Genomic DNA, 22,399 nt, shown 5'->3' on the forward strand with positions numbered 1-22,399 from the left:
TCGCGATCACCACCACGAGTACGTAGAACAATGAGTGAAGGCTCATTGGTGAAAGTATCAGTATTCAAAAAAAGGAAAAAAATGAGAATAACGGGTCATAATGAATAAACAATATAATTTTATTGATCACAAAAAAAGGATACATTTTGGTACAAATGGGAAAAACAACCAAGTGAAAGAGCGAACTCAGACCCAAGAGACAATCACAAATGCTGAAAAGTATATACACAATAATGGTAAAAGGAATATATCATTTAAATTATAGGTCACCAAAGGTATGCAAAATATGATTATAAAGTCAATATCAAGTGATAGGTAGATAACACTATGTAATCATATGAAATTATCCACAGAGATGTTAGAAAATTAATACAATGTATATGTGCATGAAAGTAATTTGAAAGACCATGATGCCTAGATCACTAAATAAAAATTGCCAAGAATTGTGTGTATCGATGGTGTATGACACTGACAAGTATAAAGCATGATATAAGGGGTGATCTTATTTTAATGTATAAATATATGAGGGGACAGTACAAAGACCTTTCTGATAATCTTTTTAATCATAGACCTGAGACAGGGACAAGGGGGGATCCTCTACGTCTGGAGGAAAGAAGGTTTAAGCATAATAACAGACGCGGATTCTTTACTGTAAGAGCAGTGAGACTATGGAACTCTCTGCCGTATGATGTTGTAATGAGTGATTCATTAATTAAATTTAAGAGGGGACTGGATGCCTTTCTGGAAAAGTATAATATTACAGGGTATATACACTAGATTCCTTGATAAGGCGTTGATCCAGGGAACTAGTCTGATTGCCGTATGTGGAGTCGGGAAGGAATTTTTTTCCCCATGATGGAGCTTACTCTTACTACATGGGGTTTTTTTGCCTTCCTCTGGATCAACATGTTAGGGCATGTTAGGTTAGGCTATGGGTTGAACTAGATGGACTTAAAGTCTTCCTTCAACCTCAATAACTATGTAACTATGTAACTATATATAGGTGGAATTGTATTATGGATATCCTAGAAGATTAATAAAGTGCATGCGCATATATGCTTATTAGCTACTTTTCTATGGACAATGCCAAATTTACCTTACAGTTATAGCAAGTAGCCTTCTTCTGGGGGTGTCATCACACCTGCAGAGGTACCTCTTTATATTGTTTCATAACCAATTATATCATGGGAAATACTGTAAATGTAGGTGATCGAATCCAAATGAGGGTAGATTGAGAAGAACAACCGGAGTAATTGGAGAAAGAGCCACCGGAAGGTAGAGAGCCGTCCTAATGTGTGCTTAGTTAACGATACACAACCGAGCAGACCTCCAGTATGAGCCCACAGTGTGGATAGGCGCACAAAATTTCAACTAGGCTGCAATGATCTTTTTGGAGACCAGTGTGTCCTCCTGATTGAGACACATGAGCATTATAAAGATGGTCGGATACCTATAATGCCCTTTATAAATATCAATATTTAAGACCTAACTACTTTGGTAATTAGCTTTATTATAAAATTCCATACCATTCCCCATATATAGCTATTTCTTTAATGTGCTTCTTTTCTATACTTTTTATGATGTTTCATTTGAGGGAAGTTACTCCCCTACAGATGTAATCATCCTCCCATGAAACAGGATGTAAGCAGAGGGTGCTGCTGCGGTCACTTAGAATACCTCTTTCACAATGATGTTTTGTTCCTGGGAGGAATATAGAGAAGTCACCACATCTTCAATGGCCGCTGCCACACTTCACCTGTGTCCGCCACACGCATGTTCAGTGAGCGCCATATTTCTGTCTCTGCCACCTGCTTCCTCAATGGCCACCACAGTCCCTGTTTATATCACTGCCATCCCTTTTTCTGAAATGAAACATCATCAGGGAACGATGATAGAAGCAGGGTGAGTGACACCAGCACCGCCCTACAGCTTTTGTGACTGCCCGCAAACAAATAGTCATTAGGGTGGTGATAGAAGCAAGGTGAATTACACCAGCATCGCCTACTGATGACAATTTGAGGGCAATTATAGAAGCTATAGGGCAGAGTTGCTGTCACTCACCCTACTTCTATTTCTGATAGAAGCAAAGACTGTGGCGGTGGCCACTGAAGATGCAGGCAGGGAAGAAGTGTGGCCACTAATGCATTTGTCGTGCTTCCATCGCTCCCCCTTGAAGCAGAACATCATCAGAGGACAGCAGTGCCAGAGCTTGTGGTAACTGATGGCAGTGCCACCCTTGGATGATGTCCTGTTTCAGGGGGGTGATAAAAGCCGAGGGAAGGGACTGCAGGGCTTTCTTCCTGTGATGTCCAGTTTGAAACTTCTCTCAAACGAAACATCACAGGAAATAAGAAAAAAAACATATGAGAATCGCAGGGAATTTTATAATGCAACATACAAAAGTGGTTATGACATAAAGATAGATTATAAGTATTGGACCACCCTTTTGTTAGGATAGGGACTGTCTCACTCTTTTCCTGCCCCTGAAGATAACAGGCACACTATGTGAATACCGTTGTGCGGTTTTATATGTGAAAGTAACGTGTGTCTAATATAATGCAATGCAATGTATTATGGTGATGTACAGCATAAGGATAAGCTTAGGATAGCATATTATCTAGCATTAGGGTAATAGGTAAGATAGGAAATGGTTCAGATTAGGGTTGGCCCAGTGGTGGGGCACCAGTGCTGATAAGGAAGGGGGCATATCTTGGTTAACAGTAGTTCAATATCAGTCAGTGAAGTGTGGAGGACAGATCAGTTCAGGTGGGGTGATTTGCTAAGAGCAAAATGGGCCAAACATTCAGGGCAGTGGGCGGCCAAATGAAGTTTTCTAATGGACATACCAACAATGTCTGGTGCGTAGGGCTTGGGCCAGGAACCATAAAGTGGGTCTGGTCTTCCGACATCACAAAGTCAGTAGTCATGGAGTTTCTTGGAGGGCAAGTGGCTGGTCCCTGGTGCACTGCCGAAGTGGACAATGAATTCCTGAGGCTGATGGAATTAGCAGGTTTGTGGGTATTCCAGAATGAAGGTGTGGCAGAATAGAAGAGGAGCTCTACTAAGGAGGAAGGAAGTCTGAATTGCTGTTCCCTACCCCACCTGATGAACTTGGACTGTTAAGTAAAAGTTTGACTGTTGCAAAGAACCTGGTGTCCCATGCATTGTGTGCGGCAGCTTCTGAGGACGAAAGCCTGGAGGCAGCAGAGACTTGTGGCCTACAAGTGAGTGTGATGCACCCCACACACTACAGCACACTGGGACAGCCCTTGTCTGTAAAGTGCCAGAGCGAAATCGGACAGCAGCTCGGTTGCGACAACCACTCTGCAGCACTTTACACTTTAAACATTAGCTAATGTAAGAGAAGAATTTACCATATATACTCGATTATATTTTTTGTACTGAAAACACCCCCTCGGCGTATGCTTGAATGAGGGTCCAGAACATGGAGGGGGAGCGGCAGCAGCAGAGCAGCAGGTCTGTAATAGCGCACACACAGCATCAGCTGCAGCCGCTGGTTTCCTGCAGCGATCGGGCAATCATGTGTTCCGCTACTTAAGAGAAATGAATATTCACCTCTCTCCACTCCCATGGTAGTGGAGAGAAGTGGATATTCATTTCTCTTAAGTAGCGGGCATACATGACCGCCCGGCGGCTGACACTAAGCGCGCTACTTAATAGCAATGAATACTCACTGCCCTCCATGTGCATAGTCCCGGAGTGGGGAGCGGTGAGTATTCCGACAGCTGTGCTCTGCTTGTAAGCAGCACATGATGTCCCTGCCATGCGCTGCTTACAAGCATAAAGCAGCTGCTGGCACCGGAACAAGACGCTAGGAGGGAGTGCAGGGAAGGTAAGTAGGATGTTTGTTTTTTTTTATGGAGGCCAATCATACAAGGATAGGGATGAGGAGCCATGCATACAAGGATAGGAATGAAGAGCCATGCATACAATAGGGATGAGGAGCCATGCATTCAAGGATTGGGATAAGGAGTGTAATGAATGGAAACGGAGGCACAGATGGTGAAGTGCACATTCATTTATTGAAATTTTCGTGAAACCACCAGACCATTGCCCAGGGGTCTCTGAAGGGGGCGTGACTAAGCGAACCCCGGATCCCCTTAGTAAAACCCCTCAAACAGGGCTGGAATGGAAGTTCGGGGGATGCAAGGTGCTAGCTCCAATTAGACCCTGGGAACATGGTAGCTGAGTCAGCTGGACTGGCGGGCAGGCAGGTACTGCGAGTAGCAGAGAACCAGAAAGGAGACAAGTGGCCCAAGCAGGTAGCAGATGACAGCTGGCACGGAGAAAGGCAGGTGGAGCAGGCGTAGGTCCGGAAGGCATGGGAAAGCTCGGTAGATAGTCCGAGGAAACAAACCAGTATTAGCAAGGTGCAAGCAGAGCATAACACACAAGCAGTGGGAACCTGAGAACTAGCAACAGGAAACACTTGTTGCTCAGGCACCTCTCTAAGGGCAGAGTTGCCTTTAAATAGTACGAGACACTCAGCCATTGGCTGAAAAATATTTTAGAAAATGGCGCATTTCCTCTTTAAGAGACCGGGAGTGTGCGTGCTCCCTTAGTGGCATGCTAGAGGACCTGCATGGCACACGCATGGTCCCAGAAGTAGCAGCAGGAGCGGGCTGCGTGGGACATGGGAGGTGAGCCCCAGGAGAGTGGCATCCCCGCCAGGCACCATGCCGAAGCAGCAGCCCTGGGGAACGGGATGGAGGTGCTACAAGGAGCCATGCAAACCAGGATAGGGATGAGGAGCCATGCATACAAGGATAGGGATGAGGAGTCATGCACAGCAGGATAGGAATGAGGAGCCATGTAGACCAGGATAGGGATGAGGAGCCATGCAGACCAGGATAGGGATGAGGAGCCATGCATACAAGGATAGGGATGAGGAGCCATGCAGTCCAGGATAGGGATGAGAAGTCATGCACACCAGGAAAGGGATAAGGAGCCATGCATACAAGAACATGGATGAGGAGCCATGCATACAAGAATAGCAATGAGGAGCCATACATACAAGGATAGGGATGAGGAAACCATGCATACAAGAATAGGGAAGGGGAGCCATGCAGACCAGGATAGGGATGACGGGACCATGCATACCAGGAAAGGGATAAAGAGCCATGCATACAAGAACAGGGTTGAGAAGGCCATGCATACAAGAACAGGGTTGAGAAGGTCATGCATGCAAGGATAGGGATGAACAGCCATGCATACAACGATAGGGATGAGGAGCCATGCATACAAGAATAGCGATGAGGAGCCATGCATTCAAGGATAAGGATGAGAAGTCATGCATACCAGGAAAGGGATAAGGAGCCATGCATACAAGGATAGGGATGAGGAGCCATGCATACAAGGATAGGGATGAACAGCCATGCATACAACGATAGGGATGAGGAGCCATGCATACAAGAATAGCGATGAGGAGCCATGCATACAAGGATAGGGTTGAGGAAACCATGGATACAAGAATAGGGATGAGGAGCCATGCAGACCAGGATAGGGATGACGAGGCCATGCATACCAGGAAAGGGATAAAGAGCCATGCATACAAGAACAGGATTGAGAAGGTCATGCATACAACGATAGGGATGAGGAGCCATGCATACAAGAATAGCGATGAGGAGCCATGCACACAAGGATAGGGATGAGGAAGCCATGCATACAAGAATAGGGATGAGGAGACATGCAGACCAGGATAGGGATGACGGGGCCATGCGTATCAGGATAGGGATGAGGAGGCCATGCATACCAGGATGGGGATGAGGGGACAATGCATACCCGGCTTACACTCAAATCAATAAATTTTGCCATTTTTTTGTGGTGAAATTAGATGCCTCAGCTTATACTCGGGTAATTACTTAGAGGTGAGACCGCTAAGTCATCTGGGTAATTTCGCAATGCATCTCTGGGAACAGAAGCTGGTGGCAGCCTCGCCGCTCGTGCGCATCGGTGGACGCCGGAGGGTGAGTATATAACTATTTTTTATTTTAATTATTTTTTTAACAGAGATATGGTGCCCACACTGCTGTATACTACGTGGGCTATGTTATATACTGCGTGACTGAAATATACTACATGGGCAGTGTTATATACTGTGTGGGCTGTGTTATTTACTGCGTGGGCTGTGTTATACACTACGTCGCTGCTATATACTACGTGGCTGCTATATACCACGTGGCTGTGCTATATACTATGTGGCTGCTATATACTATATGGCTGTGCTATATACTACGTGGCTGTGCTATATACTATGTGGCTGTGATATATACTACAGGCTGTGCTATATACTACATGGCTGCTATATACTATGTGGCTGCTATATACTACGTGGCTCTGCTATATACTATGTGGCTGCTATATACTATGTGGCTGCTATATACTATGTGGCTGTGCTATATACTATGTGGCTGTGCTATATACTACGGGCTGTGCTATATACTATGTGGCTGCTATATACTACGTGGCTGTGCTATATACTACGTGGCTGTGCTATATACTACGGGCTGTGCTATATACTACGTGGCTGCTATATACTACGTGGCTGTGCTATATACTACGTTGCTGTGCTATATACTATGTGGCTGTGTTATATACTACATGGCTGTACTACATCCTGCACCCCAAACCCCAACATCCAGTTTCCTGAACCCAAAACATCCTGCGACCAATTAGTGACATATGCAGTCCAGCCACGAATTGACGTGGGATTTAAACCACACTTCGCTATTTGGTCGCGCCCGGCCAGCCGCGACCAATCAGTGATATTGGCACGGGATTTAAACACCTCTTCAGTGATTTGTAGCTCACGGCCGGCTGCGACCAATCAGCGATATTGGCGTGGTATTTAACCACCGCTTCGGTCATTGGTCATGCCCGGCCGTCCGCGACCAATCAGCGATATTAGCTTGGGATTTAAATACCGCTTCAGTGATTGGTAGCTCACGGCCGGCCGCAACCAATCAGCGATATTGGCGTGGTATTTAAACACCGCTTCGGTCATTGGTCGTGCCCGGCCGGCGGTGTCCAATCAGCGACAGGCGCTGTCCGGCCGCGAATTGGCGCCAGATTTGAACCACACTTCGCTAATTGGCCAGCTGGGCACGACCAATCAGCGATATTGGCGCGGAATTTAACCCCCACTCACAGCGTGACATACATACATACATACATATTCTAGAATACCCGAAGCGTTAGAATCGGGCCACCATCTAGTTCATTATAACTGTGGATTGGTGTAGACCAAACTGTTAACAGATAGTTTTATAACCTTTTCCAGCTAGATGAGCCTCGTCAATTTTTCTACTGATGTAAGTCTAAGGGGCAAGTTTCTCCTTATGGAGAGTGACATACCAGCTCTGGCTTGTCAAGGTAACGAGGCTTATTCGCCGTGCAATGCTCCTCTGGGAAATATAATATGCAAATTGCCTCTTCAGAGAAAAAGAGGACTTAAACTCTATAGCACCACCTGATGGAAGTAGCGATCCTACAAGTCACCTGATGTACTCATAAATCTCATTTGTTTGTGTCATAATACACTTTCACAAACGTGTTGTGAAGATCAGACTATTATAGATCCCTGTTCTTAAAATAAAACAGGTAAACCACACACCTAATTGTTTGTCCACAAAAAAATATTGAATATCTGTATCTTGCTATGAAAAGTAAAGGAAATCATAATATCACAAAGACTCTGTTCAGAAAGTCAACTGCAATAGCCTAATGAACAAAAACTCAAATAAAAAAAAAAGTTGGGATGCTGGGTAAAGAAAACAAGAATGCAATGGTTTGGAAATGTCTTATAGCCATATTTTACTCACAACAGAACATAGAACACAGATCAGAAAGTGAATGTTAGACATGTTTCCATTTCATTTGAAAAAATTAACTCATTTAGAAATTGACGGCACTAACACATCTTAAAAATGTTGATACAGGGCAATGTCCACAATTCTATAGCATCCCTTCTTCTTTTTACAACAGTATGTATGGTAACTGTCTGGGAAGTGAGGAGACCCATTGCTGGAGTTTTGGGACAGGAGTTTCTCCTGGACCCATAGAAGCGCTGTGGAAGCATGAAACGGCCGTGGTCCATCACTCTCCCATACACCCCCTTGTACACCACATGGATGTCCTGTTTGTTTGGATTAAAGGACTTTTAAATTCCAGGATGTGGCGAGTTCTGCTTTTCTTTCTCTTCATGTGGACACTGTTCATTCAAGATGTTTGAGTTGCCATAGGTATTAATACAACCCCATACAATTAGAGATGCAGGTTTTTCAAAACTGTGCACTGATGACAAGCTGTATAGTGCCTTTCCTCTTGAGTCTGCAGGACACGGAATCAATGGTTTCCATAAATGACTTCAAATTTTGATTCATTTGACCACAAAACAGTTTTCAATTTTGCCTCAGACCATTTAAAATGAGCTTTGTCCCAGAGAAGATGGCATTGTTTCTGGATTGTGTTGATACTGTAGGTCCTGATTCCATGATGACTTTCCACAGCCACAACTTAACTCTGCAGACTCTACAGTAATAGCCCCCCTAACCCGCAGTCTACAGTAATAGCCCTTCTAACTCCAGTCTATAGTAATAGCTCCCCTAGCTCCAGTCTACACTTACAGCACCTCTAACCGTGGTCTACAGTAATATCCTCCCTAACTACAGTCTATAGTAAAAGCCTCCTCTGAATCTTTGGCTCTTTGAGCACTTACCCGCTTCCAGCGCCGGGGCTTCTCTTCTTTCACAGCACTCTGCTATGGCTTCTGCAGAGTAGTGTCATAAGCTAACCCCGGAAGCAGTATTTGGTAGTTTATTGAAATCAAATGACTTTTCATAGCCACATGCATTTGGCGCCATCGTAAGTACTATCCAAGGTTCATAATTAAATAGACAAAACAGCGGGCACCACCAATAATGAATTAATATTAATACCGGGGTGCTACCTGTTATGATCCGGTGACCTTGGAGCCGCATGAAAACTTTCTCTGGAGTCGGTGGAACCTGTACTGACCGCAAATCCTGAACTAACACCGCAACTAGAAGTAGCCGTGGGGTGTGCCTAACAAACCCTAGACACTTCAACACAGCCGGAGGACTAAATACCCCTATAGATGGAAATAGGAATGCTATCTTGCCTCAGAGCAGACCCCCAAAGGATAGGCAGCCCCCCACGAATAATGACTGTGAGTAGGAGAAGAATAGACACACGCAGGTAGAAAACAGGATTTAGCAAAAGAGGCCACTCTAGCTAAATAGGAAAGGATAGGACAGATTACTAGGCGGTCAGTATTAAAACCCTTCCAAAAATATCCACAACAGATAATACAAAAAGTTCCACAATCTAACTAAAGACATGGAATGTATATATGCCACTCCAGAGAATCCAGCAAGACTGAGAAAATACTGACACAATCTAAGCTGGACAAGAAAACACAAAGAATAGCACTGAATTGTGAAGCACACAGCATGTGTGCCACAGGAAAAAAAAAACAGACACTTATCTTTGCTGATTTGGCAGAATGACAGGAGGAACCAGGCAGAGGTCCAACACCTCCCAACAACAATTGACAACTGGCAAGGACTAATGAATCCTGCACACCTAAATACCCCAGTCAGAACTGCAATCAGCAGACACACCTGACCAGGACTGCAACCCAGGGACAACTGCATTACCACCTACTACCACCGGAGGGAACCCAAAAGCAGAATTCACAACAGTACCCTCCCCTTGAGGAGGGGTCACCGAACCCTCACCAGCGCCCTCAGGCCGATCAGGACGAGCCAGATGAAAGGCACGGACCAGATCAGCAGCTGGACATCAGAAGCAAAAACCCAAGAATTATCCTCCTGGCCATAACCCTTCCATTTGACAAGGTACTGAAGCCTCCGCCTCGAAAAACGAGAATCCAAAATCTTCTCAACCACATACTCCAACTCCCCATCAACCAAAACAGGGGCCGGAGGATCAACAGAGGGAACAACGGGCACCACATATTTCCGCAATAAAGATCTATGGAAGACATTATGGATAGCAAAAGAGGCCGGAAGCGCCAATCAAAAAGACACCGGAATAATAATCTCAGAAATCCTATAAGGACCAATAAACCGAGGCTTAAACTTAGGGGAAGAGACCTTCATAGGAACATGACGGGAAGACAACCAAACCAAATCCCCAACCCGAAGCCGGGAACCAACACACCGACGACGGTTAGCAAAACGTTGAGCCTCCTCCTGAGACAACACCAAATTGTCCACCATATGAGCCCAAATCTGCTGCAACCTGTCAACCACAGAATCCACACCAGGACAGTCAGAAGGCTCAACCTGCCCAGAAGAAAAACGAGGATGAAAACCAAAATTACAAAAAAAAGGAGAAACCAAAGTAGCCGAACTAGCCCAATTATTAAGGGCAAACTCGGCCAATGGCAAAAAGGCCACCCAATCATCCTGATCGGCAGACACAAAGCATCTCAAATAAGTCTCCAAAGTCTGATTAGTTCGCTCGGTCTGGCCATTTGTCTGAGGATGAAATGCAGAAGAAAAAGACAAATCAATGCCCAGCCTAGCACAAAAGGCCCGCCAAAACCTAGAAACAAACTGGGAACCTGTGTCGGACACAATATTCTCCGGAATACCATGCAAACGAACCACATGCTGAAAAAACAATGGAACCAACTCTGAAGAGGAAGGCAATTTAGGCAAAGGCACCAAATGAACCATCTTAGAAAACCAGTCACAAACAACCCAGATAACCGACATCCTCTGGGAAACCGGAAGATCAGAAATAAAATCCATAGAAATATGCGTCCAGGGCCTCTCAGGGACCGGCAATGGCAAAAGTAACCCACTAGCACGGGAACAACAAGGCTTGGCCTGCGCACAAGTCCCACAGGACTGCACAAAAGAACACACATCATGTGACAACGAAGGCCACCAAAAGGACCTACCAACCAAATCTCTGGTACCAAAAATACCAGGATGACCAGCCAACACAGAACAGTGAACCTCAGAAATCACTCTACTAGTCCATCTGTCAGGAACAAACAATTTCCCCGCAGGACAGCGGTCAGGTCTATCAGCCTGAAATTCCTAAAGAACCCGCCGTAAATCAGGGGAAATGGCAGAAAGGACCACCCCTTCTTTCAGAATGCCGACCGGTTCAAGGACCTCAGGAGAATCAGGCAAAAAACTCCTAGAAAGGGCATCAGCCTTAATATTCTTAGAACCCGGAAGATACGAAAGCACGAAATCAAAACGGGAAAAAAACAAGGACCATCGAGCCTGTCTAGGACTCAGCCGTTTGGCAGACTCGAGGTAAATCAAATTCTCATGATCGGTCAGGACCACAATACGGTGCTTAGCTCCCTCAAGCCAATGTCGCCACTCCTCAAACGCCCACTTCATAGCCAACAACTCCCGATTGCCGACATCATAATTGCGTTCAGCAGGCGAAAACTTGCGGGAGAAGAAGGCACACGGTTTCATCAAAGAACCAACAGAATCCCTCTGAGACAAAACGGCCCCTGCCCCAATCTCAGAAGCATCAATCTCAACCTGAAACGGAAGAGAAACATCTGGTTGGCGCAACACCGGAGCAGAAGTAAATCGGTATTTAAGCTCCAGAAAGGCAGAAACAGCCGCAGAGGACCAATTCGCCACATCAGCGCCTTTTTTCGTCAAATCAGTCAAGGGTTTAACCACGCTGGAGAAGTTAGCAATGAACCGGCGATAAAAATTTGCAAAACCCAAAAATTTCTGAAGGCTCTTCATGGATGTGGGTTGAATCCAATCATGAATGGCCTGAACCTTAACCGGATCCATCTCCATAGATGAGGGAGAAAAAATAAAGCCCAAAAAAGAAACCTTCTGCACCCCAAAGAGACACTTAGACCCCTTCACAAACAAAGCATTGTCACGAAGGATCTGAAATACCATCCTGACCTGTTCCACATGAGACTTCCAATCATCGGAAAAAATCAAAATATCGTCCAAATATACAATCAAGAATTTATCAATATAAGTCCGGAAGATATCATGCATGAAGGATTGAAAAACAGATGGAGCGTTAGTGAGCCCGAATGGCATCACAAGGTATTCAAAATGGCCTTCGGGCGTATTAAACGCAGTTTTCCATTCATCACCCTGCTTAATACGAACAAGATTATATGCCCCCCGAAGGGCAATCTTCGTAAACCAACTAGCCCCCTTAATCCTAGCAAACAAATCGGAAAGCAAAGGTAAAGGGTATTGAAACTTGACCGTGATCTTATTCAAGAGGCGATAATCAATACAAGGTCTCAAGGAGCCATCCTTCTTAGCAACAAAAAAAAACCTGCTCCCAACGGTGAAGAAGATGGCCGAATATGCCCTTTCTCCAAAGACTCCTTAACATAACTCCGCATGGCGGTATGTTCAGGCACAGACAGGTTGAAAAGTCGGCCCTTAGGAAACTTACTGCCTGGAATCAAGTCAATCGCACAATCACAGTCCCTGTGCGGTGGAAGGGAACTGGACTTGGGCTCATCGAATACATCCTGAAAATCAGACAAAAACTCTGGAATTTCAGAAGAGGAAGAAGAGGAGATTGACATCAAAGGAACATCATTATAAACCCCCTGACAACCCCAACTAGTCACAGACATAGATTTCCAATCCAACACAGGATTATGTACCTGCAACCACGGGAAACCCAGCACGATAACATCATGCAAATTATGCAACATCAGAAATCGACAATCTTCCTGATGGGCTGGCGCCATGTGCATGGTCACCTGTGTCCAAAACTGGGGCTTATTTTTAGACAACGGTGTAGCATCAATCCCCCTTAAAGGAATAGGGTTCTGCAAAGGCTGCAAGGGAAAACCACAACGCCTGGCAAACTCAAAATCCATTAAGTTCAAGGCAGCGCCTGAATCCACAAACGCCATGACAGAAAATGATGACAATGAGCAGATCAAGGACACCGATAACAGAAATTTAGGTTGTACAGTACTGATAGTAAATGAACTAGCGATCCTTTTTGTCCCATTAGGGCAGACTGAAATGACATGAGAAGCGTCGCCACAATAATAACACAACCTATTCTGACGTCTGAATCCTTGTCATTCCATTCTAGACAAAATCCTATCACACTGCATTGGCTCAGGACTTTGCTCTAAGGACGACGCCACAGCGCGCACAGTTTGACGCTCCCGCAAACGCTGATCAATCTGAATGGCCAGAGACATAGAATCACTCAGACTGGAAGGCGTGGGAAACCCCACCATAACATCTTTAACGGATTCAGAAAGACCCTTTCTGAAAATTGCCGCCAAAGTATCATCATTCCATTTAGTCAACACAGACCATTTTCTGAATTTCTGACAATACAATTCTGCCGCCTCTTGACCCTGAGACAGGGCCAACAAGGTTTTCTCCGCTTGATCCACAGAATTCGGTTCATCATATAATAATCCTAAAGCCTGAAAAAAGGAATCTACATTAAGCAAGGCCAGATTCCCAGATTCCAGGGAAAATGCCCAATCCTGTGGATCGCCACGCAGCAGGGAGATGACAATTTTAACCTGCTGAATGGAATCACCGGAGGATCGTGGTCTCAGAGCAAAAAACAGTTTACAATTGTTTTTAAAACCCCAAAATTTGGACCTATCACCAAAAAACAAATCAGGAGTAGGAATCTTCGGCTCTAAAGCTGGAGTCTGAACAATATAATCAGAAATATCCTGTACCCTAGCAGCAAGCTGGTCTACACGAGAAGCTAATTCCTGAACATCCATGCTGGCACAAGACTCCTCAGCCACCCATAAATAAAGAGGGAAGAGAAGACAAAACAGACTGCAGAAAAAAAAAATGGCTCAACACCTTTTTTCCCTTCTTCTGAGATGCATTTAACTCATTATTGGCCAGTTGTACTGTTATGATCCGGTGACCTTGGAGCCGCATGAAAACTTTCTCTGGAGTCGGTGGAACCTGTACTGACCGCAAATCCTGAACTAACACCGCAACTAGATGTAGCTGTGGGGTGTGCCTAACAAACCCTAGACACCTCGACACAGCCGGAGGACTAAATACCCCTATAGATGGAAATAGGAATGCTATCTTGCCTCAGAGCAGACCCCCAAAGGATAGGCAGCCCCCCACGAATAATGACTGTGAGTAGGAGAAGAATAGACACACGCAGGTAGAAAACAGGATTTAGCAAAAGAGGCCACTCTAGCTAAATAGGAAAGGATAGGACAGATTACTAGGCGGTCAGTATTAAAACCCTTCCAAAAATATCCACAACAGATAATACAAAAAGTTCCACAATCTAACTAAAGACATGGAATGTATATCTGCCACTCCAGAGAATCCAGCAAGACTGAGAAAATACTGACACAATCTAAGCTGGACAAGAAAACACAAAGAATAGCACTGAATTGTGAAGCACACAGCATGTGTGCCACAGGAAAAAAACCCAGACACTTATCTTTGCTGATTTGACAGAATGACAGGAGGAACCAGGCAGAGGTCCAACACCTCCCAACAACAATTGACAACTGGCAAGGACTAATGAATCCTGCACACCTAAATACCCCAGTCAGAACTGCAATCAGCAGTGTGATGTAGTGACCCCTGTAACAGGTAGGGGGCGCTGCATGGTCTCCCCGGTATGTGCACGGAGTCGTATTGAGGCCGTGAGAATCGACCTGCAGTGATGTCAGGATCACGTGACCAGCCCAGGTGATCCATTACTGTGGGTGTGCTTACGGGTACATAATGTGGCCAGGGTGTGGGTCACATGGTTCCTGTGTGGTTCCTGTGTGGATCCTGTGTGGATCCTGTGTGGTTCCTGTGTGGTTCCTGTGGTGTTGGACTAAGTCCTGAATAGCACCCAGACAGGCCACATGCCTCTGTGTTGAACGGTCCCAGGTGGGATGGACGTTCTGAAGACCACAGTGTGATCATGGTCCTGGACAGTCTGTGTTAGAAGCTCCTGTGAGTGGAGTCTTCTTGGAGCACCTGAGAGACTGTGGACCTGGATGATCGGTGTTGGGGAAGCTACCGGCCTTCGGTGGCTCTGGACTGACTGATGTGTGCCGGCCAGGCAAGTTGGTGAACCCCGTAAGGCAGTTTCCCCAGGAGAGAGGTCTGACAAGGAGTCAGCAGATGGAGCAGGAGCTCCCATAAGGTACCTCCATAAACTGTTGGTGCTTGTAACATGAACTGTGTGGTAGCCCGCGGCAACTGGTCAGTGAGGACCAGCGTCTTTAGTTGCCACAGAATAAGGGCCTGAAACTGGAAGTGATGACCCGGTTCAGTATGTAAATGGACTGCTCGTGGTTTGGTTTATGAGGCATAATAAACCGTATGGACTGTTTTGTTTTAAAAACCCGTGCCCGTGTGCTGAATATCGCGGCCACGCGAGTGTCCCCCAACACACTCAGTAGGAATAGTCTTACATTTGGTGCTCGAAGCGGGCAGCGATCCAGCACGCACACGTGGGAGTTAATTGCTGTGGCTCGGCGGGGCCACGAAGATAGCGTCTGGCTGTAACTCGGCGGGGTTACGAAGTTGACAAGCGTCTGGCTGTAACTCGGCGGGGTTACGAAGGGGACAAGCGGTGTCCTGTGGATTGGCGGGTCCACGAAGTCGGCGGTAGAGCCTTGTGAGGCGTAGCTGCAAGTTCCAGCAAGAGGTTCCACAGCAGACGGAGCTGCAGTGGCTTGTGGTTGGCAGCCGGAGGTGCCGGTTGTATGTGACTGCAGCGGGAGCTGTGGCAGTACCATCGGGAGCTGGTGAAGTGACATATAAAAGAAAAAAAAAAATTATTTTTTTTTTCTCTCCCTTTTCCTCCAAGTTGTGCTGACTCTTAAAGGGCCAGTACAAGCCCAGAGACAAAGGGGTGTACTGTGCGAACTGGGGCCTGAGAGCCGTGGGGAAGTCCACGGGGTGTATCCCAGGGTGGGGAGTATCCCTAATAGTGAGCGGTGACCCCAAATGGAGATGGTTGCCCAAAAGGGGGTGGAGTCCCAGAAAGGGGCGGTAACCCGAACAGGGGTAATGGCCCAAAAAGGGGTGGAATCCCGAAGGGGGGCTGAATCCCGAACAGGGGTGATGTCAAAAAGCAGAGCACTTGTCCGAAAAGGGGGTGGAGCCAAAAAAGGGGTGGCAATCAGTGAGGAGTCACGACTGTGTTCTTTTTGGCTGAATGGAGAGTGTGTGCGGGCGTTGATAGACCCGGGGAGAGAAGCGTCTTTGCTGAGAACCCTTCCAGGAAATTCTGTGTCACCTGAGGACACTAAATATCTCCAGGTAGCCACTATCTACATTGTCGCAGTGGAGGTTTCCACATACCATGAGGTGGCTGTAGTCCCGAACTTGCCGTGTCCTATGGTAATAGGGCAAGATTTGGAGGCACTGTGGGAAAAGGGTGAAGTGTTTGTGCATATAATGTGGATGGGAGGTAGTAATGTTGAGAAGGCGCCCCCTAGAATTGACAGTCCTAAGGTAGGCCTGACCAAGGGAAAAGGTGCGACTACCCAACTAACTAACCTGACGTCACCTGAAGTGTGCTACAATACGGCTGGTAGTGGTCTGGTGGATAAAACAAGTGGAGCTGACACCCAGACAGAGAGTGACTTGCGGGGTCATCATACTGTGAGGAGTGACACAGACTCTGGGGGTGACTGTGACAAGTCATGGCCAGTAACAAGCGCATGTGCCGTGGTGACAGGTGGAGGACGGGGTCCAGGACCTGTGGTAAACGGGTGGAGGACGGGGTCCAGGACCTGTGGTGACAGGTGGAGGACGGGGTCCAGGACCTGTGGTGACGGGTGGAGGACGGGGTCCAGGACCTGTGGTGACGGTTGGTGGTGACTCCCATTCAGACGGTGATGCCAGTGGGAAAGAGTGCAATAAGGTTGACTCAGGTACAAATGGCAAGTCTTCCTCCCGTCGCCGGAGAGGCAAAAGGGCTGAACCAATTGCACCGTGTGAAGAATTGACGGAAGATGCTGAGGACCTGGGGTGTATGAAGTACTCTGAAGTCCCAGGGAAAAGGGACGAACCTAATGATGTCACCGCTGAGACCCAAGAGAGGGCCGACCCTGACAGTGCAGAGTCTGAGGGTGCAGAAGTGGAGGAGGCCACCAAGGAAGTGGTGCCTGAAGTGAATACCTCCTCAAGTGATGGATGTTCCACCAATCCAGAGGGTGGGAAAAGCGAGATAGAATTGATTAAAGAGACGGTGAAAGACCATGTTGAACGAGAAAGGGTTCTGAGACAAGCGGCTGAGCACAGGGTGGATGAGCTGGAGAAGGAAGTCTCTGAGCTCAGAGGTCACCTGTTCACTTGGCAAAGTATGTATGAGACCCTAAAGGAAGACATTGTAGTGCTCAGAGAAGCACTAAAAGGCCCTCTACAAGAGAAAGAGGTGGTGGTTGCAGACTTCCCGTGCCAGTACCAGAGTGGTAACGAGGTGAAGCTGCTAATGCCCGTCTTGACCAGGGGTCTGGAAGAGGGTGAAGTTGAAGAGGAGTTGGCGCTAAAAGCAGAACAAGATAGTCACTCAGTTGTGACAGGTGTCTTGATGGAAAAGTCCATGGCAAAGCAGGAGCCGTCCGTTCCTGAAGAAAGTGAGACTCCGCTCTTCAAGTGCGTGATAGATGTACCCCAAGAGGCGCAAGATGCATGTGCCAGTGAGGGTGTGCATGAGGCCTTTAAAAAGGCAGTAGAAGCGTGTAGTGTGCACTGGGCACTGGAGACGAGACAGTTGGTGGTACTGTCTACTAAGGAAGTCACAGTGAAGAGGGTGGCTGTCCTGAGGGACATGCACCTACAGTGCCTCCGCACGAAACAGATGATCCTGTTGAGGAATAATGAGGCCACTCGTTGTTTGGAGCAAGCCAGGAAAGCTCAAAGTCGTCTGGGCTTGGTAGAGGACACAGTCCAAGTGCCCAGAGCTCTGGTAGCGAAGCTCATTGGCAGATTTGGGAAAGTGATGCAGGAGATGGTGGATAAATCCGGTGTGAAGAGACTAAGGGTTCCGGCTGATGACGAGGCCCAGATGGGTGAAGATGGGATAGTGTCATTCCTGGTTGTCGGGTCCAAGGAGAGTCTAGGGAATATCCGGATGCTCTTGAGGTATCGCATGGCATACCTGAGAGAAGTAGAGCACCTAAGACTGTACAGACGGCAGGTCAATAAACAGCTGCAGAACCTAAGGTGGCGGCCGCCTTCTTCCCAAGGATGTTCAGAGAGACAAAGTGGTCGAATATCTGAAAGTGGCAGTTCTACTCACTGTACAAAGCTAAGGAGCATGAACAGTAGTAGACGTAGTGATGGAGGGTCAGACTCTGGTCAGTTGCTAGTCTCGACTGTAAGTGGGACTAATGACCGCACCAACCGTGGGTGGCGACCCTGGAGAGAAAGGTCGAGTAAAGAGACAAACTTGACTAAAGGTTTGGTGACACAGACAGACTGTGACTTAAGGGCCAAAGCTCAAGGCCTACATGTTGACCACTGGGGGCGGGGTAAAGTCAACAACTGGATGGTTGTGTGTGATGCTCAAAACCGACTGAGACGGTTCTCTCGACTGGTAGGGCAAAGTAACGTGCGTGACATATCTCGTGACCCCACGTGTATGACAGGTGTTCAACCCCACAAGCTTGAACAGAGGGGGGGGATATGTGATGTAGTGACCCCTGTAACAGGTAGGGGGCGCTGCATGGTCTCCCCGGTATGTGCACGGAGTCGTATTGAGGCCGTGAGAATCGACCTGCAGTGATGTCAGGATCACGTGACCAGCCCAGGTGATCCATTACTGTGGGTGTGCTTACGGGTACATAATGTGGCCAGGGTGTGGGTCACATGGTTCCTGTGTGGATCCTGTGTGGATCCTGTGTGGTTCCTGTGTGTTGGGGAAGCTACCGGCCTTCGGTGGCTCTGGACTGACTGATGTGTGCCGGCCAGGCAAGTTGGTGAACCCCGTAAGGCAGTTTCCCCAGGAGAGAGGTCTGACAAGGAGTCAGCAGATGGAGCAGGAGCTCCCATAAGGTACCTCCATAAACTGTTGGTGCTTGTAACATGAACTGTGTGGTAGCCCGCGGCAACTGGTCAGTGAGGACCAGCGTGTTTAGTTGCCACAGAATAAGGGCCTGAAACTGGAAGTGATGACCCGGTTCAGTATGTAAATGGACTGCTCGTGGTTTGGTTTATGAGGCATAATAAACCGTATGGACTGTTTTGTTTTAAAAACCCGTGCCCGTGTGCTGAATATCGTGGCCAAGCGAGTGTCCCCCAACACACTCAGTAGGAATAGTCTTACAGCAGACACACCTGACCAGGACTGCAACCCAGGGACAACTGCATTACCACCTACTACCACCGGAGGGAACCCAAAAGCAGAATTCACAACAGCTACCCATGCGCCCTAGAGAAGTTATAACACAAGAAAGAAAGAAGATGCAGATAATGGTGCACACCACTAGATAAAGTGTAAAAAACAGCTTTATTAGGCAACAAACCGTGCAAACATTTAAAAACATTAAAAAATTACACAGACTCTTGACTAACAATAAGGCATATATCAAAAATAGAGATGTATAATAACAGATGATACAATAGGTATACTATCCAAGGTTGTTAGTCTTCATATACAAACATGTTTGCATATCTGTTTATTATACCAGAAGAAAAGGATTGCTTCTGAGTCGCGCGCCAGGGCAATTTGGATACTCGGTACCGGGTCCGGTTGCATTTAAAGGGGATGTCACAGTGGCTGCGACCCGGTCCGTGGCCCTGGGCACTCAATTAAAAGGAAAAAGTCTTTTAAGGGAGCTTTGTAATAAAGTTTGTATTCGTGACACCACCTGTGGTTCTCTGTCAGAGGGGACTGACGCTGCTTAAAGGGGTCCTCTGGGGTGATGTTACCGCAGCATAGATGGTGACGCTTCCCACAGGTGAAGCGGGGTCCCCAGGGCTCCCAGTGGAGTGGGCAAGGATGGTGGGTTGCCGGTAAATAAACGGAGGACACAGAGTTGTAATGTCTTTACCTGGTTTACTGATGGTAGCAGTCTAGGGTACCAGGAACAGGTGGTGATGTGGTCTGGCCAGCCTGGAGGCAAAGGTGATCCCTCTCCCAGGTGAGGTCCGTAAGCCTTCCTACTCACGCTCGTATGCGAGGTCCCTGCTGCCTGTAGCTTGCTGGCAAAGTCCTCTCTCTCCTGTTCTGGGACAGTTACCTGTATGATGGGCAGTGTGAGCCTGTTTATAGGGTCTCTATCACGACCCAGGCTCCTAGTATACTGCTGCACCTTCAGGTGTGGGTGCGGGCAAATAACATAAAGTCCTATGCCCTCTGGTTCTGCGGTGTGACTAAAAGTACAACACAGCTCAGGCTCCCGGTGCCCGGTTCCTGCGCTTCGGCTCTGAGCGTGCCCGGTCACAGTTCCCCTCTGAGCCCCTTTCCTTCTCCTGTGCTTCTTTTGCATCGCATAGCATTTGTACCGGCATTCATCTATGGGGCAGCTCACATCACCATATTTTTTCTCGGCTCTTTTCAAAGTGCAAGTGAAATAGCAGCATGCTGCGATTGTCACCAGCACTCGGCCGAGTCTCGGCTCACTCACAGCCATATAAACCTATGGGTGCGAGTGAGACAACGCACATAACTCGGATATCATCTGAGTGATGTGCGATATACGCTGACCCCGGCAATGGAGGAGATGGAGAAATTCATTTCTACGCCACCTCCGCAGCTGTGCTCCCATCCGCTCTGTGCGAGAGGCTCGGAGCACAGACGCATGACACTCGGCTCCTGCTCGCATATGCTCTCGTATCAGATGCCATACGCTAGTCTGACCCCGGCCTTATAGTTATTCTGTTTTATGCACAATATAATAACCTATCCGCTGTACCTATTAAATCTCCAGCGTCTCTCCATTTGAAGATGGTTTCCTGGAAGACAAGTGCTACTGATTATACCAAATAAGACAACGAACTGAATATACGTGTTGTGACTTCAACACCACAAGGTGAGAATACTGTTGTGTGTGCAATATTACTCTATGTGGCGCTCTGGTCTGGTCATTTCTATTCAGTTGCTTACAGTCCAAAAATTGCTGACACTCCTTGTCTACAATTTTGATCCAGAAAATGTATGTAAAAAAAAAGCCATGAACTTCTCGAAATTTTGCGACTTTTGGCGCTTTTATGCCAGTCTCGGCCAGCTTTGCTAAAGTGGGTGGAACAAGGTCCCCCAACAAATTCTTCAACTGATGCTTGCTAATTGTAAAATTCATTCATTAATAGGCTTATGCCTCCTGATGAATGAATTTGGTGCATCTTACTTCAGTTCATTAGAAATGGCGTGCAAAGCACCAGTCATATTGCATTGGGGCCAGGACTTCAACATAAAGATTTCCAGCATTTTTTCAAATATGTTTTAGTACCTGCTTTTTATGTATTTTTAATTTTTGTTTTTATCAAAAATCACAAGATTGAAAGTTCATGTGATTCCTAGCTTTTCCTTAGAATCCCATTATTGCCAATGTGAAAAATACTACATGAAACGCACCATATTAGTTCTAATAAGCCATGAGTTTTTTTCAAGAATTAAATAGCAGGCTGAGATTTTGATACAAAAAAACACAATCACTAAAAGTAAGTGAAACCACATTCAGAAACAAAAAAAGCCGCAAAATAAGCAATATCTTGCATTGCATTTAATATTTCTCTTGTCAGCATTAGTTCCATTTTGAAAGAAAAACTTGCACTAAAAGTGCAACTTCTTTCGTTAAGAAAATAAATACATAAATAAAAACGGTCTGTGCAAAGGTTTTCTGATTTTTTTGCAAATTGTGCTCAAAGCATTTTCTAATACACTTTGTGAAAAATCTTATCAGTCTTTTCATGCTTAAAAACCCTTCACAATGTCGATGTCAGCACTGTAATGATGTAACAGAGCAGCTGCACTTGGCATGAAGGTTAAACGTCACATGTTCCAAATCCCCCTCTCACCATGACTTTACATTTTCTCAGTCAGTATAGAACTTTCTTTTTCCAAGTTTTTGCAGTTCTTTAGTTTTTCTCACATGCAGTGTTCATTTTCTAACATTCCTTAAATCTCTTTAACCCCTTAAGGACCAGGGGAATTTCTATTTTTGTGTTTCCATTTTTTGCTCCCCTTCTTCCCAGAGTCATAACTTTGTTATTTTTCCATCAATATGACCATGTGAGGGTTGGTTTTATGTGGGACGAGTTGTACTTGTGAACAGCACCATTGATTTTACCATCTCGTGTACTGGAAAATGGGCAAAAAAATTAAAAGTGCAGTGAAATTGCAAAAAATAAGTGCAATCCCACAATTGTTTTTCTTTTTTTTTTTTTTACAA

Source organism: Ranitomeya variabilis, chromosome 3, assembly GCF_051348905.1.
Source record: "Ranitomeya variabilis isolate aRanVar5 chromosome 3, aRanVar5.hap1, whole genome shotgun sequence".
Taxonomy (NCBI): Eukaryota; Metazoa; Chordata; class Amphibia; order Anura; family Dendrobatidae; genus Ranitomeya; species Ranitomeya variabilis.